Source organism: Thermobia domestica, chromosome 1 (assembly GCF_964235325.1).
Source record: "Thermobia domestica chromosome 1, izTheDome1.hap1.1, whole genome shotgun sequence".
Taxonomy (NCBI): domain Eukaryota; kingdom Metazoa; phylum Arthropoda; class Insecta; order Zygentoma; family Lepismatidae; genus Thermobia; species Thermobia domestica.
Genome location: NC_137454.1, coordinates 59,631,546 through 59,647,221, shown reverse-complemented (window position 1 = coordinate 59,647,221; position 15,676 = coordinate 59,631,546). Strand labels below are relative to the sequence as shown.

General features: G+C 37.9%; 1 protein-coding gene across 7 annotated transcripts in view; it reads left to right on the top strand.

The window, feature by feature from the left end:
• Positions 1–15,676, top strand: part of LOC145685135 (uncharacterized) — a 263,787-nt gene that overhangs the window by 185,566 nt on the left and 62,545 nt on the right. Inside the window, exon 1 of one of the 7 annotated variants that reach the window (XM_081757497.1) lies at positions 13,375–13,482. The exons of the other annotated variants lie outside the window; for them this stretch is intronic. The gene's annotated coding sequence lies outside the window, so the exon portion shown is untranslated. Of the gene's footprint in view, positions 1–13,374; positions 13,483–15,676 lie in introns of those variants that run through there. 7 annotated transcript variants of the gene reach the window in all.

Here is a 15,676-nt window from a genome sequence, read left to right as displayed (position 1 = left end):
GAATCATTCGTAGGGAACGGATCATATCATGTAAAATGAATTCAGGCTTAAAATTAAAAAAAGTCACAGCAGAACAGAATAATATATTACAATATATAGTATATCGAGCATTTAGCACGCAGACGTTACATCAACTGCTATGTGCAGTGTACTTGAATGTTAGAACTACACCTTACAACATCTGTATCATTTGTATGGAACTCTTTAAAGTACTATTAGTTGGGAGAGGGACTGTGTATATCACAAAACCAACTGAGCTATGGAGAAAAAAGGTAGCCTTGGGGTGTGACGACCTCCCCAACGGACTTCCCCGTTGATCCGCCACTAGTCATAGCCAGTGTTACATATCAATATGTGAATAGTAAAAGGAAAGAGAGAGTGAGGTGCATTGCATACGAAGACTCATAGAATTAGTGGCAAATACCTGTTCATGGAATTGTCGACGTATCGTACCTGTTCTGTCAGCTCATTGTTTCCTGTAACGCTGACACACACACATTTGCCACACAAGAATGACTGTTCTGTTGCGTAGGTAGGGCATAGCCTTAGTTTAACTCCCGTTCCCCGCAAAGGGAACAATAGTAAAGTGGCGTGCAAAAATTCAGGAGCGATGTTGCTAGTCAGTTCGTGTTGTATACCCAACGTAACATAAGCGAAGAAGTGCCTGAGAATTATGGTTTAGATAAGCTCAAGAGATTTATGTACGTGAAAGCATATAAGAATCAATACTCTCATAAAGTCAGTGACAAAATGATAAGGACTATGTGTTAACATGGAACTTGTATATCGTCTTTAGTCGTCAACGAAATGAGTATAACACTATATACCTACATGGTCTTCTGTCAGTAACGTGCGAACTAACGTCCACGATTATGCTCTAAAGCAGTGATCGCCAAACCGAGCTCGCGGGGACATTTTTGGTAGATCGCATTAACGTTCCCAATGGCTAACCTTGATTCCTCCATAAACAAATGAACGATTTAAAAAAAAAAAAAAAAAAGTTGGTAGTTCTTTTGGTTGGTAGCTCACAATAGAATTTAAAAACGGTACGGTAGCTCAGAAGCTTCATAAGTTTGGCAAACAGTGTGGTAGGAGATATCTTATAAAATAAATTTGTTTCTCAGATCTTTACCCCACTTATAGCCTACTGATGAAAACCCCTGGTCGAGAGAAATTCTAGTTGCTTTTTTTTTTTTCTTCTTTATATATTATCCTGGAAATTTGTAAATCATGATCTTGTAAAGTAAGGAAATTCGTGCTCACCAAATAAGGGAACCCTGATAAAAATATTACATCACGAAACTTTTTAGTGCTAATAATTCGCATGGGCATGGGACACTTTTTCATCGTTACTTTGTATTATTATGTATGAACGTGTTATAGTTGCTACCAGTAATGATTTCAGAATATTTTTCCCCCCGGAAGGGCGTTGAATAAACGGAGGTGAAAGTAGTATTGCGTAAGTACTGGTAGCTGGTAAGGTTGAGGATGATCAAAGAAATGACTCGGAGGGAAATTTCCCTTGGGCTGCCACCGTGAAATCATCACTGGTTGCTACTAATATCGAAGAAATTAAACCCTCCCCTCTTGTCTAGTGGCTAGCGCACGCACCTTTGATGCATGTAATCCTGGGTTCGATTCACGGTGGGAGCACCATGTAATTTGAATTACATTACGGTGGTTCGGATTCCACCTTAAACTGCACGTCCACGTATCATATAGACTTGGCACTTAAAAGGGGCTTTAAGCTTCAAGCAACCAACGAAGAAATTCAAACTAAAAATGCAAAAGTGGCAAACATAATCCTGCTCGTCGTAACGCACTCCTACACTACACACGACGTAGTTCTGTGATATCGGAATATCCACGGATCGTCCCACTTTTCTAGTAGAGTTGTCCTGTGAAAATCCAAATGGCCGCTTATACCGCCTTAGGCAATTTTGTGGGACATTTCTGGATTCCTTGTGCGATATTTACCGGACGGCTTTTGGACATCCAAATATGAATGACAGCCATGGTCCAGTTGAAGTCCAAGGAACTATCGTGGATATTTCCATTATCCTTAAAAATTAATTGAAAGCGTGAGTGCCCCGAAACAGATATGGGAGCTTATTGGAAGTGTAGTGGACGTCCCATCGACATGTGCAATGCGGGAGTGAATTGGATGCCAAAATTGGTGTCTAATGCGCACAGAACAACAGAAACGGATGAAAATGAAGTTTTAAAGAAGATATGAAGACTTTGGGGCAAAAACCCGTCAAGTCCAAAAAGTGAAAGTGTACAGGAGATAGCCTTCAAAAGGGTTTCTCCTCGTCCGATTTTCTTCAAACTTGGCACATAGTATATACTAGACCGAAAATAAATCGACACGTAGTTTTTTTTTTGTTTCTTTTGGAAAATAGATTAAGGGGGGTAAAAGGCCTCTTTTGAAAAAAAGGGTCTCCTTGATTAAAAGAGCCATATTAAAGAAACGAAACTGCCGATGCAAAGATGACTTAAAAGTAGGAAATACGGGTTTTGTCGTTTTTGTGAGAATAGTTTCAGGGGGCAATGCTTTCCTTCGAAATGAAAAGGACCCCGCATAGTCCTTACGGAAATTGGATTTCGGTGGAACTGCTTAAAACCGTGATATGCTGTAGATATTGTGCTCCTAGGAAAAAGTGTTAATGGACACAACCACAAATCACTGACCGTTCGGCTACTACAGGGCCACTTTTTTTTAGAAAACAGCAGAATAAAAGTATATTTTGAATTTCGATAGAAATTACTGAAACCGTGATGTGTTGTAGATAATGTGATCCTGAGGAAAACTCTCAATAGGCACAGCTATCAACCACTGACCGCTTAGTCACTACGAGGCCACTTTTTTGAAAGCAGCCGAAGATTGTGATATTCTGGACTTCGATGAATATGACTCAAACTGTGATATGTTGTAGATATTATGTTCCCGAGAACAAGTCTCAGTGGGCAAAATCACAAATCACTGATCGTTTGGCCACTACAGGGCATTTTTTGAAGACAGCCGAATATAACGATATGCTGGGCTTCGGTAAAAATAACTGAAACCGTAATATGTTGTAGATATTGTGATCTTCAGAAAAAATTTCAATGGGCATAACCACCCATCACTGACCATTTGGCCACTACAGAGCCACGTTTTTGGAAACAGTTAAAGGTATTCTGGATTTTGGTGGAATTGCTTGAAACTGTGATATGTTGTAGATATTGTGATCCTGAGAAAAAGTCTCAATGGATACAACCACCAATCACTTACCATTTGGTAACTAGAGGGCCACAATATTTAAAACAACAGAAGGTAAGGATATTCTGTAATTTTGGTGGAATTGTATGAAACCCTGAAAAGTTCTATCCCATAACCCGGAAAAGGGATGGGGAGAGTAGCGGCTAACATCATTTAAGTATAGGCAACATTCCGATGTTCGTCTTGCGAGATAAAGGAAAACTCTGGAAAGCCCTAGACAGTTTTTCTCAGGATCACGACACCTACAATATGTCGCAGTTTCATTCACTTACATCGAAATAAAAAATATTGTTATACCCGGCTGTTTTCAAAAATCTGGACCTGTAGTGGCGAAACAGTCAATAATTGATGGTTGTGTCCATTAAGACTTTTTCTCACGATGAGAAAATCTACAACACATCACACTTTTACTTATTCTTACCGAAATTCAGAACAACGTTTTACTTGGCTGTTTTCAAGAAAGTAGCACTGTGGTGACCAAACGATTAGTGATTTGTGGTTGTGTCTATTGAGACTTTTTCTCAGGATGACAATATATACAACATATCACGGTTTCTGTCAGTTTGACCGAAATCCAGAATATCACTACCTTCGACTCGGTTGCTTAAAAAAAAAAAAAAAAAAAAAAAAAAAAAAAAAAAAAGTGGCCTCGTAGTGGCCAAACGGTCAGTGATTTGTGGTTATGTCCGTTAAGACATTTTCTCAGGATCACAATATCTACAACATATCACGGTTTCAGTCATTTTTATCGAAATCCAGAATATCGTTTTCTTCGGCTGTTTTCCAAAATGTGACCTTGTAGTGGCCAAACAGTCAGTGATTTGTGGCTGTGCCCATTAAGCCTTTCTCAGAAACACAATATCTACAACATCCTTTATCTTTTTTAATTTTTTTCCTGCTTGTTAACATTTCGCTGTATAAAATGGCACAATTATGCTGTGTCTGGGAATTCGTTCAATAAATAAATAAATATCACGATTTCAGGCAATTCCACCGAAATCTAATTTCCGTAAGGATTATGCGGAGTTCTTTTCATTTCGAAGGGAGCCGTTGCTCCCTGAAACCCTTTTCTTGCAAAAACGACAAAACCCATATTTCCTACTTTTAAGTCATCTTTGCATGGGCAGAGTTTCGTTTCTTTAATATGGCCCTTTTAATCAAGGGGACGCTTTTTTGAAAAGGGCCCTTTAATCCCCTTAACCTACTTTCCAAAAGAAATAAAAAAAAATACGGGTGAATTTACTTTCGATCTAGTATATATGTGACAAGTTTGAAGAAAATCGGACGAGGAGAAACCCTTGTGAAGCTATCTCCTTTACACTTTCACTTTTTGGACTTGACGGGTTTTTGCCTCAAAGTCTTCATATACGGCGCGGAAAGAGATGAATACACTGCTGAATTTGAATGAAAAATAATGTGGTCCTTAACAATACCTGCAAGTCACCAAATATCATAGGGATAATCAAGTCTAGTCATCTCGAAGTTGCACTGAAACGAAATAAATCAGTGCTTGGACATTCCCTAGGAACGACTTTTGGTCAGTTTAATGTCCAAAAATGTTCTGAAATGTTCTATCAGTGAAGAAAAAAAAAGTGTAGAATGGCTCCTAACAATGGTTAATAGGAACTGCCCTAAAAGTCTTCAAGATGTACGTACCTGAACTTCTGGTGTGTTCAATGAGTATATGGACATAGAAACGACTTGTAAATATGTAAGTAGTAATGTGTAAAGTGCAGTGTTGGGAAGTAACGTAACGCAAGTAACGCGTTACTTGTAACGCGTTACTTTTTAAGTAACGTTTCCTAGTAACGCGTTACATTTTTTGCAAAGTAACTGTAACGGTAACGCGTTACAAATTTTTAAGTAACGTACCTATTTTGCGTTACTTTTTTCGCGTTACATTTCGGATGAATAACTATAATATATGTATTTTTTTCGGAAACAAATGTTTCTTTCCTGTAAGTGAATTTCTCAGAATGAAACAATCGAGCATGAACTACGTATGTCAGTGACCGACAGTCACAGACACACAGAGAAACATATAAATTTGTAGTGCCACTTGCTGTTTTTTGAAGATGAGGACAGCCTTTGGGAAATCACGTGTACTGATTGCAAGCACCTGGAAGATTTTGTCGTAGGTTTTGACAGCTCCAAATCAATGCATTCAGTGAGTGAACTAGGAGTGCAATGATACCGGTAGTCTATTTTACTTTAATTGGTGTTGTTTTTATAAAGATGGGGAACGAAAATATTTTACTGTTCGAACATTTGAAAGAATACTTTTTTCTAAAGAGCTGAGAATGACGGTGGACAGAATTTAAAAGTAAAGTGTCTGAAGTGCCCGGCGGAAAATATTTATCAACAACTAGGGTGCCATAATTAACGATTTACAGTAAGGAGTTAATATGAAAAACTGTTTTGATGAGCAGACCTACTTTATTACTAGACAATATGTTTGCTAATGATATGTAATATTGGAGTTCTTTCAGATCAGTTTGCTTATCCTAGAGTCCCGTTGATTATAGAGTAGTGTAATGTTTCTCTATGTTCTTTATTTTTAATTTTACATAACAACATTGTTATTATTATATAATTAGTTTAGAAGAATAATTATAAGCAACCATTTTTTCTAACGCATAGGGATGAGCACGAGTCAAGCTAAAATTCGACTCGACTCGAATTCAGGTCGAGTTTCGAGTCAAGTCAAGGGTAATATCCTCGAGTCGAATTCCGAGCCGATTCAGTTTTTTTGCGTCGAGTTTCGAGTCCAGTCGAGTTTGATAAATGGCTCGTTCGTTTTAAGTCGTCTTGAAATCATGGCCTGATTACACTGGAAAACGAAAGCCACAAGAAATGTAAGCTAAACAGTAATATGGAATACTTTTAGTGTTGCTCACGAGATGGGACACTACTTGCATCTCGTCTCGTCTCGATAACAAGACCACAAGAGATTTTTTTTATAACAAGCTCAGCTCCCCACCCAACACAAGTACATACTGATCATGTGTAAAGAATGTTCCTCGAGGTACATTGGAATGTACATGATAGGTACGTGAATAGAGCAATCATGTGAAATACACATGTAAGGAATAGTGTTGTGTCGATCATGAACGATTCGATCATTATGAACGAATCATGGCGTGAATCAAATGAGTTATGATTCTTGCCAGAAATGAATCGATTCTTCCAATGAATCATTTGTACTTTTCACTGAATTGCTTGCCGTGATCGAAATGAATTGAGAATCACAAAGTGCCAGCTTGTGTGAGAGAATTGGTAGGGTTGCTTCCTGCAAATGCGCTTGCAGTTCACGGGGATTGGTAAAAGAAAGAAAACCGTATGCACTCCTTTTCTTCCTGCTTTCGTAGATGCATGCGTTTTTTCCTTCATGCGTGGTAGGGTTGCTTCTGGGAATAAACGAAGCCGCGTTGTTGGAAGCAGATTACTTTCAAAATAAACTTTTCTGTTCGTTTCTTCTCGTCGTGAAGTACTGACAGTGTTGCTCAATTAGATGTAATACGATGTAGTTAGTTTCAGCATACTCTTGATGATCACTTATCTATATTATCAAGATACTGTACGTACATTGGATAAAACTATTACCATCACTTTCAACTGCACTAGCCAAAAAGGTCAATTTTAATGTTTCATATTCAGCTCAAAGTACTATATTATATTCAATCTAAATACAATATTTACACAGAAGAAGTGCATTGTAAACTATTTGTACTGTACATAATGGATTTCACAAATGTATATAAATGCATAGAAAGACGAACGTAGATTCTTTCTGGGAAGATAATGCATTGCATCTTTCAGTAGAAACATTTGTCCACATGCAACAGAGCTTAGTGGCAAGGGTGCCGATTCTGGAGGGCCCGGACCCCCTGAATGCTCAAATGTATTTTTATAAATATTCAACATTTGGCATCATTTAAATTAGTCTTAAGATCCTTTAGACCCTTGTCTGCAACCAAACGCACCTTATCCCCCCCCCCGAAGTTACAGAGAAATCGACGCCCTTGCTTAGTGGTACCTATTTTTCGCTTTACTAGTATTGAAATGAAAGTACAGATACAAATGGTTTTCTGAGCTTCCATGTAAACAAGAGGATGTGGGAGACCCGGGATCGATTCCCGGCAAGAGCTCATGTGGTTTGGATTCCATGTTAATCAGTAGGTCCACGTCTCATATAGCCTCGCTGTTGAATGGGGCGTTAAGCTCAAAATCAACTCAACTCAAATTTAACTAACTAATGGTTTTCTCTTAAGAATATAGACGAACAGTGATGATTTCAGGGGTAGACGAGGAGAAAATACCCCGAGGCTAAGAATTATCCCCAGAAGTTGTAAAGCGTTTACCTCTGGTGGATGGGATCCCTGAAAGTGTACATAACCTGGGAAAATAATATGCACCAGAAATGAATATGCTACTACGGACTCATTGCATAGTAGGTGCCTACTTTTTGTATTTAAAACCAAAAACATCAATGTAGCCTATACACTGCACTTAGGGCTCTATATTTTTCCCCATATTAATATGTACGACAATAAGAAGTTGAAAATGAATTGTTAAAATTGCTCGTATTCCGTGAAAATCTTATGAATTTTATTTCAACAAAGTATTTCCTCGAGAACTGAAATTGCAGAAAAAACGTTTAGATTGCAACAGTTTTAGTTTCTGCCTCAAGCCCTAATATGAAAACAGGATGCAAAAATAACAACAATGGGAGAAGAGCAACACTATATTATTGAAACTTCATATCAGCACTAAAGCTTAAGAGTTCCCGAGCTACCACGCACTCACCCCAATTCAACGCTGGCGCTGGCCGTGTCATGTGGCATGCGCAGAAAAGAAGTGCAGTAACCTAAGCGATTCATATGATCGAATAATTCCCACTCAATTCGTATGATCGAATAATTCATCTGCGCAAAAATAGATGCGCGGAAACCTAACTGATTCAATGAGCGAATCATTCCCAACCAATTCACTTGCGCGAAGGGAATGCGCGCTGACAACCAATTCATATGAACGAATTAAATGATCGAATCATTTCAGTGAATCAGAGTAAATGAACCAATTCTTCGAAATGAATCATTTTGCCCATCACTAGTAAGGAATAAGGTTACTTCCGCCCAAAAGTACGTGCATGACACATACCGAGGAATGTATCTATTATGTGTATATCACGTACCGTGTATGTACTTGACACATTTACTTGGCATTGGCATGTGCCAGGAATGTACTAGGCATGTCAGTAATGTTCCTTAGGGCAGTGCTATGCAACTGGGGGTGCGAGTACTTAAATACTAAAACCTTAACGCTTCATTTTTACGTTCGAATTTAGAAGCTTGTACTTTTAAAAAAAGCCAAACAACTAACTCTGAAAATATATGCCCTCCTCCGGCATCTGTGTGGCAATTTAACTATCTAGTAAAATACTACAGTAACATTTACGAGCGACCGAGCTCTAACCTATAATCTTAGCATTCAAACCTTTGATTTACGGTTATTTGAGATTTCACGTTTATAACAAAGACAAATATTTTTAAAAGAGTGTAGTTTAAATAAATTACTGAAATAAATATTTGTCACAAAGTTTATCCTTTTAAATTATTGTTCAAAGGCCTTTGCCTTTAGTAAGCCTTCTCCGAAATACATGCAAATGAATTGTGCTGCCATCTTTGGAGCTCTTTTAAAATACACATATATGTTTCTCGACAATGAGATCTCAGAAACTACAGGCTCTAGAAAGATGACGTTTTCACTGATCGATTGCAAATTTCATGTAGATTGTCCAGTTCTAATTGAATATTTAAAAAACATGGGCACTATTTCTTTAGTACATTTTTACGGGTACATTGGAAGTATTGAACTTTCAAAAAAATAAAATAAAACATCACATCCTAATCATTACACATTCCAACACCACACTGTTGTATATAGCGGTTGTATATGTCTCCGGCATTTGTTTCATAGCCAAATAATAATGGAAAAGGAAGGATAACCATTTCCTGAAGGATGTCTATATTATCAGGCTGAATTTCTTTAAGGAGTTAGTTTATACTTACACTTACGTCTTCCCGAAAATTTTATTTAACGTCTAGTTTTAACGTACAGGTTTTGAACTAATTCTCTGCTGTGTAACGTCACAATATAACCATCAATGCTAATTTTATGAGGACAATTCTGCCAGTGGGGTTTAGAATGTTACAACCTAGAGAACGCATCAAACGTCAGAAAATTGCAAAATGACACACACAATATATTACAATGTGGCTAAACTCAGAAAGTGGCTATAGAAGTGAAAAGCATATGGCTAAAAAGCCACTATTGGCTCTTTGGAAATTATGTGACTAACGACGTTCTCAAAATGGCCAGATCTCGTCACAAAGTGGCTAAATTGGCAACCCTAGTCGCAATACGAAACTTACGCACAACCATGCCATGGTACATGGGGTATGTGCCATTCACATTCCTCACATTCCAGTGAAGCATGTAAAAGTACCTTTCAAGTGTCAGAAATTCCTCGAAAGGCACGTACCTAGCGACACGTGCTATGCATATGAAATGTACATTTTTCAAGTACCAGGTACGTAAACGGTACATATGGAACTTAAATGGCACGTTCCTAGAATGTACCTGGTTGGGTGGGTCGGCTCGGCTCAACTGAGAAGTTGGCTCGAACTGGCTCGGCTTGGTAGGGATGAGCCATTTGCTCGGTTCGGCTCAATGAGCCGAGGGCTCTAGCCGAGTCGGTTGGGTGAGCTGTTGACTCTCAACCCAAATTCAGAAGCTCGTGAACAATGTCCTTGACTCCTAGACTTCACGACTACCGAGGTTGGCAATCAACTATCTTTTTAGTATTCAAATACAAACCCCTACCTTGCTTTTTATATACAGTGTTATTATAAATAATAATAATAATAATAGCGGTAGTAATAGTAGTACGGAAAATTGAAGTCATAATTTTTTCACATTTTTAAAGTTTCGGACCTAAAAGTAACGCGTTAGTAACGCGTTACTTTCGAAGTAAAGTAACAGTTACTTTTTGGGGGCAAGTAACGCGTTACTAACGCGTTATATTTTAAGAGAAAGTAAAGTAACTTGTAACGCGTTACATTTTTACAAGTAACTTACCCAACACTGGTAAAGTGCTCTAATATTAGTTAAAAATTAGTTTCTTTGCCCGTATATCGGAGGCATTATAGACATTTTCTGTTCACTGATAAACCACTTCAGGACATTTTTGGACATGTTGAGTAATGGCCAAAAGTTTTCTACAAAAAAAAAATGTTCAAATCATGTTCAAACATTGATTTATTTTTATACAGGGTGACCGAGGCTTGTCACTTGCATGGAAAATAGTTGAGAGAACAGTGGGAAAGAGGCCGTTGGGTAGGCAAAGAAAAAGGTGGAAGGATAATCTCTTAGAGCAGGATCTTAGAGTTGGGTAACAACAATCTAGACTGTAGGCCTATTAGGTTGTCTGGATTCAATAACGAGATTTTTTCTGCGGTGATGATCCTTCGGGTTCCTTCAGCTGTGGAGTTAATTAGTTGACAATTATGGCTGGAGCCTTTGAATCGACTGGACGCCTCTAATGGCGAAAGTTTAAAAAGTAACTCTTGGTCAGCGTTTCAACTTAGAATGCTATTATTTCTGGAGGTTTATTCACGGTCAGTTTTAACCTCTTGATGCTTGATCAACACGAACATAATTTCGTTCCTAATACCAGTGATGAAGTAGGCTATGGGTCCGCTGGGGTCTCGACTTTTCTCCTAGTCGCCCGGGTCTAGGTCTCGCTTCTTAAACCTGGCCTGACCCGGACGAACCCGGTAACCTAAGACAAACGCAGTGACCCGGCCATATCTGGCTATCCAGAAACAGCCGAAATACTATCTCTGCGGCATTACTGCAGAATTTTATGGTTGACTAATGGTGTTCATCACTCGAGGTCGAACATTCATTTGTTTGATTCCCGGTGTGACATTTCTTAATCAAAACCTGTTTTTTCAATAATTCAGGTTTTCATAAATATAACTTCATGGTTATTCGTTTTGTCATATATGGTTTTGGAACAGTGTATAGGCCTACTCTACAAAAGGAATTAACAAAACACTATTTGGACTCAATGGTATCTTTTAAATATATTCTAAAAGAACAAGTTTTACAAGTCGATTAAACTTTGACAATGACACAATTCAAAGATGGCCCTTGGAGCTCCTCCGTGGCTAAGCGGTTAGCGTACGCGCCTTTGGCGTGGGAGACCCGGGTTCGATTCCCTGCGGGAGCTCATGTGGTTCGGATTCCACGTTAATCAGTAGGTCCACGTCTCATATAGCCTCGCTGCTGAAAGGGACGCTAAACTAAAATCAACTCAACTCAAAGATGGCCCTTATTGAGATGTGGTGTTCAAAATGGCCTTAAAGGTTAGAAGAATTTTGTGTAAAAACATCGCAGGTGATGGAACACATTCTCCCCTGCCATTGTTTTTTCCACCTCTGTTAAGTGCAGAATGCAAATATTCAAGTCGCTGTCCTTTAAAGTTCATTATTTTTAGTTGTATCAGTTTTCTATTAAAGGAACGAAATGTTTCTACCCGGAATCGGACCAGACACCATAACTCATTCTACTAACGTTCCTCTATAATGACTGAGAATGCCATTTAGTTCATACATTGTGGATACGAGTTAAATTTCAGTTCACATCCCCCTGTTATGCCATGTACGTAGGCTAAAGGAGATTATGATAATGAGAATGCTGGAATAAAGAAAATGGGAGGAAACGGGAGAACCTCGATGAAATTTACGCACACGGTGTTTGTCCACCACAAAGCCGACTTAGCGCCAAGTGGAATCGAACCAGAGACTACACATACCAGAAGTGAATGTTCTTATCACTGAGCCACGTGGCTTCTGAAATTCCAGTTCGAATACAAGCAATGATGACCAGTGTTTCTTCCAGACCTGTTTTTGGGGGAGCACTGCACCCCGGAGGTCTGAGAGTGCCCCCCGAAGCAGATCAAAGTAATACGTCTATAATATAATAATAAATAGAATATCAGTAGTGTCAAGCCCCCCCCCGGAACATTGTTTCTGAAAGAAACGCTGGTGATTTATGTACTGCTCACCGAAACTAATAATAAGCCTATAATTTGAGCATACGTCGTTGCTATTTTAGAGGCCTTATACGCTTCAATCGTTTAATATTAGATTTTTTTTTAACTACTAGAGTACGTTCATACTTATATGAAGCCAAACGTTTAGTGCATAATGCCTTTTATTTACATGATACTTGACTCGATTCCAGGTTGAGGGTAGAGAATTTTAGGGTTGACTCAGCACTGTGAATTAACTGGAAACTGGATAGTGAGAGCAGATATGCTTTTCATACATTGGCCAAAAGAAAGAAAGAAAACAAAAATGGCGAACCATAAAATTTCATGGGCTGTAACGACAGTCTCCCCCTCCCCTTTTTTTAAACTTCATTTGAATTACTGCTATCAAAGCTCCAGGTCCAGAGTCCAACTAAAAATTGAGCCCGGAATTCTTTTTCTGTTGAAAGTACTACCATATACAGCTAATTACTATAAATGCTTATTTTTGTAATTATCTGTTGATATTACCGTCGATTGTATCGGATGACTTGTACAATATTGTCTTACGTTGGTGTTTGCCAAAGAATCTCACTGCGATTAACGCTGAAGAAAATGCTTTGAACAACAACGCAGCCTCTTGAGCCGAGTTCTCGTTTTTGCTGTCTTGATCAAGGAAAAAGAGGAAAGAAATATCCGATAAGATTACGACTGAAGTATGGTCTGTTTTACGTGGCAAAAGGAAATTGCCACGTCCTCTTTCTTGTGTGTTCTTGCAAGCAGCAATAGCACACCAAGGCTACACATAACACACACATTCATACATACATTGCAGTTCGCTCAGCCTAGCTTAACATCATCCATCAAGTAAGTAAGAATACTCTTGAGTGCTTGTATGTAGATGAGACGAAGAAGCTTTGTGGCTGCCACGGGTTTTTCTGGACGACTTTCAGTTGAGATGTTGTCTACTGGTCTTTTGGCTCTCTCGAGCAAGAAGCATCTATTTTTATTCTGCAGACAGCCCAGCGTCGGATGTGGTCTCAGGTGTGTTTGCGTGTGTGTTTCCTGTGTGTGTCAAAAGAGTGGAAGGCATTGGTAGTTATGTTTCTTTAGTCCATCGTCAGTGAGTATATTGAAGACAAAATTTTTACAAATATTATCTCTTATGCTTGTTATCTGTTTTTATCGAATATTTTATATAATGTTATCTCTGTTTATTCGTGCTATTAGAGATGTCCATGTCCAGAGAGCTCTTCTTGAGTTAGCTGTATGTGGCTTGATATAAATAGCTCATAGTATTTGAAAGGAAAAGCTTTAACAGACTTTGTAACTCTTTAACGCTATTAAAAAAAAAAAAAAAAAAAAAAAAAGTTGCATGAAATAATTTGCTTGTAATATGAGAATTCAGATATCTTCTAATAGGCTTACTTGCCATTTCTAACTATTTGAATCCATAGTAAATTATTTTATTTTATATTGTTGACAGTATTGGATGATAACATAGCCCCATAGGCGTGGTCATCTTGCATATTTAGTATGTGCGGAATTTTGCTGGAAAGAAAATTCCTAACTTCTTCGTATTTAAAAATGTTCCTACTAATCTCTCTATTGGCTAACTTAACATAATTTTGTTAGTTTTTTCTTTCTTCGTTTTCTTTCATGAGAGTATAGAATTGATTAGAATTTAGAATGTTCTATATATATAGAAATGATGAACATTAAAAGATCCCATTGTTCGTGGAACGGAGTAAACGCAGCAAAATGAATTTTCAGTTGGGGAAAAGCAAACTATTGGATGTGGTACGTTGTATTATTCTTATTCGTATTGAATCATACCTGATATAACATATGTGTGAATTGACATCGGATGAGCGCTTTCTACAGTGTTCAAGCAAGTACAAACACCCAGAAGGCAGAAAATAGAACGGTTAATTGTTTCTAAACAATGGCTCCTGTAAGGTAAACAACACGTTTGAATGTTTCTTAGGAAAGATATACGGACGCTCTGAATATTTCTATAGCACAAATGCGTATCTTCATCAGTCATTTTACCGTATTGCATAATACATTCTATCCCTTCATAATTTTTACAGAAGTATGCATTTAAAGAAATATATATTTTTTTCTTCGTACAAGTTCACTCTTACGTTTCTTGCAGTAGAAGGATTCTGTTGCACCACTGAAAATGAGAGCGTTCTTATCGGGAGATGGATTCCATTGGCTACTGTCCTCTCATTCGATTGTATGATTAGTCGAGGCAGATAATTTCCGTGCTAGCATGAATAATACACTGCAATCTTGACTTTGATTCCACGTTTGTGGATTAAAATATGAAAGTATATCGATTGACGCGTTGGCATAAAGTCATGTTAGCAAATCCAGATCACTGCAGATTTTACGCACCTGTATTATGATTCCTTTCATTTTATTCAAGATAACGTGTCTCTGGAGAGACAAATGCTATACGTGCATCTTTTGTTACTGCCTTCTGCTGTTCGAATCCAGACTGTCCGGTTGACAGGTAAGCCACCGTATTCCATATAACTGAACACGATAAATCCTCTCGCACGCAAAGATACATTCACATGACGCGAATGAGTAATTTGTTTTATCGGTAATTGAAGATAAGGCCTAATTACAACACGAGTACTTAGTCTTTCCGCTGCCGAGTAGGTAATTAGTTTGTGGTACGCGTAGTCAGTTTTAATGCGTAGTAAAAATTTTAAATTTCGTGTTGAAGCAGCATCACCTTACTAATACTTCGACGTCCACCAGTAATTTTTTTTTTTTTTTTTTTTTTTTTTTTTACGAAGTTCTGAGAGTAATTCTGTTTTTAAATGGAGTTTTATCGACATACAGAGAACGTTATTAGAGGAAACCGTATTCCAATAATCAATTCTTTCTGAAGTTCCTCCTTCTTTTGTTCGGACACTTCTGTGATGTTATTTAAAATCTTTCTGACAGTATTTTTTTTTTTTTTTTAAATCGACAGTAGTGATCTCAGGATAACCATCATAACGTGATTTGCTACTGAGTTTCCAGCCAGTGGGGGATCTTAAGGGAAGTCACTTCGTTAAAAATTAAAATTGTACCGCTTCGAACTAAAGAAAGAAAGATTATCTAATGTATTAATTCTTATATACAGTTTCCTGAAGCTGCTTCTTCCATTAGCTTGTTGCGGTGAAATTAAAATTTTTACTGACTACGATAGCTTCTTGATTCAATTGTTATTAGCTCCTGTAAATAAACGTCTTTTGGCCCTAGCTTATTAAAATGTTTTTTGTGTGGTTTAAAGAATCACAACCTGAAGTTTGCTT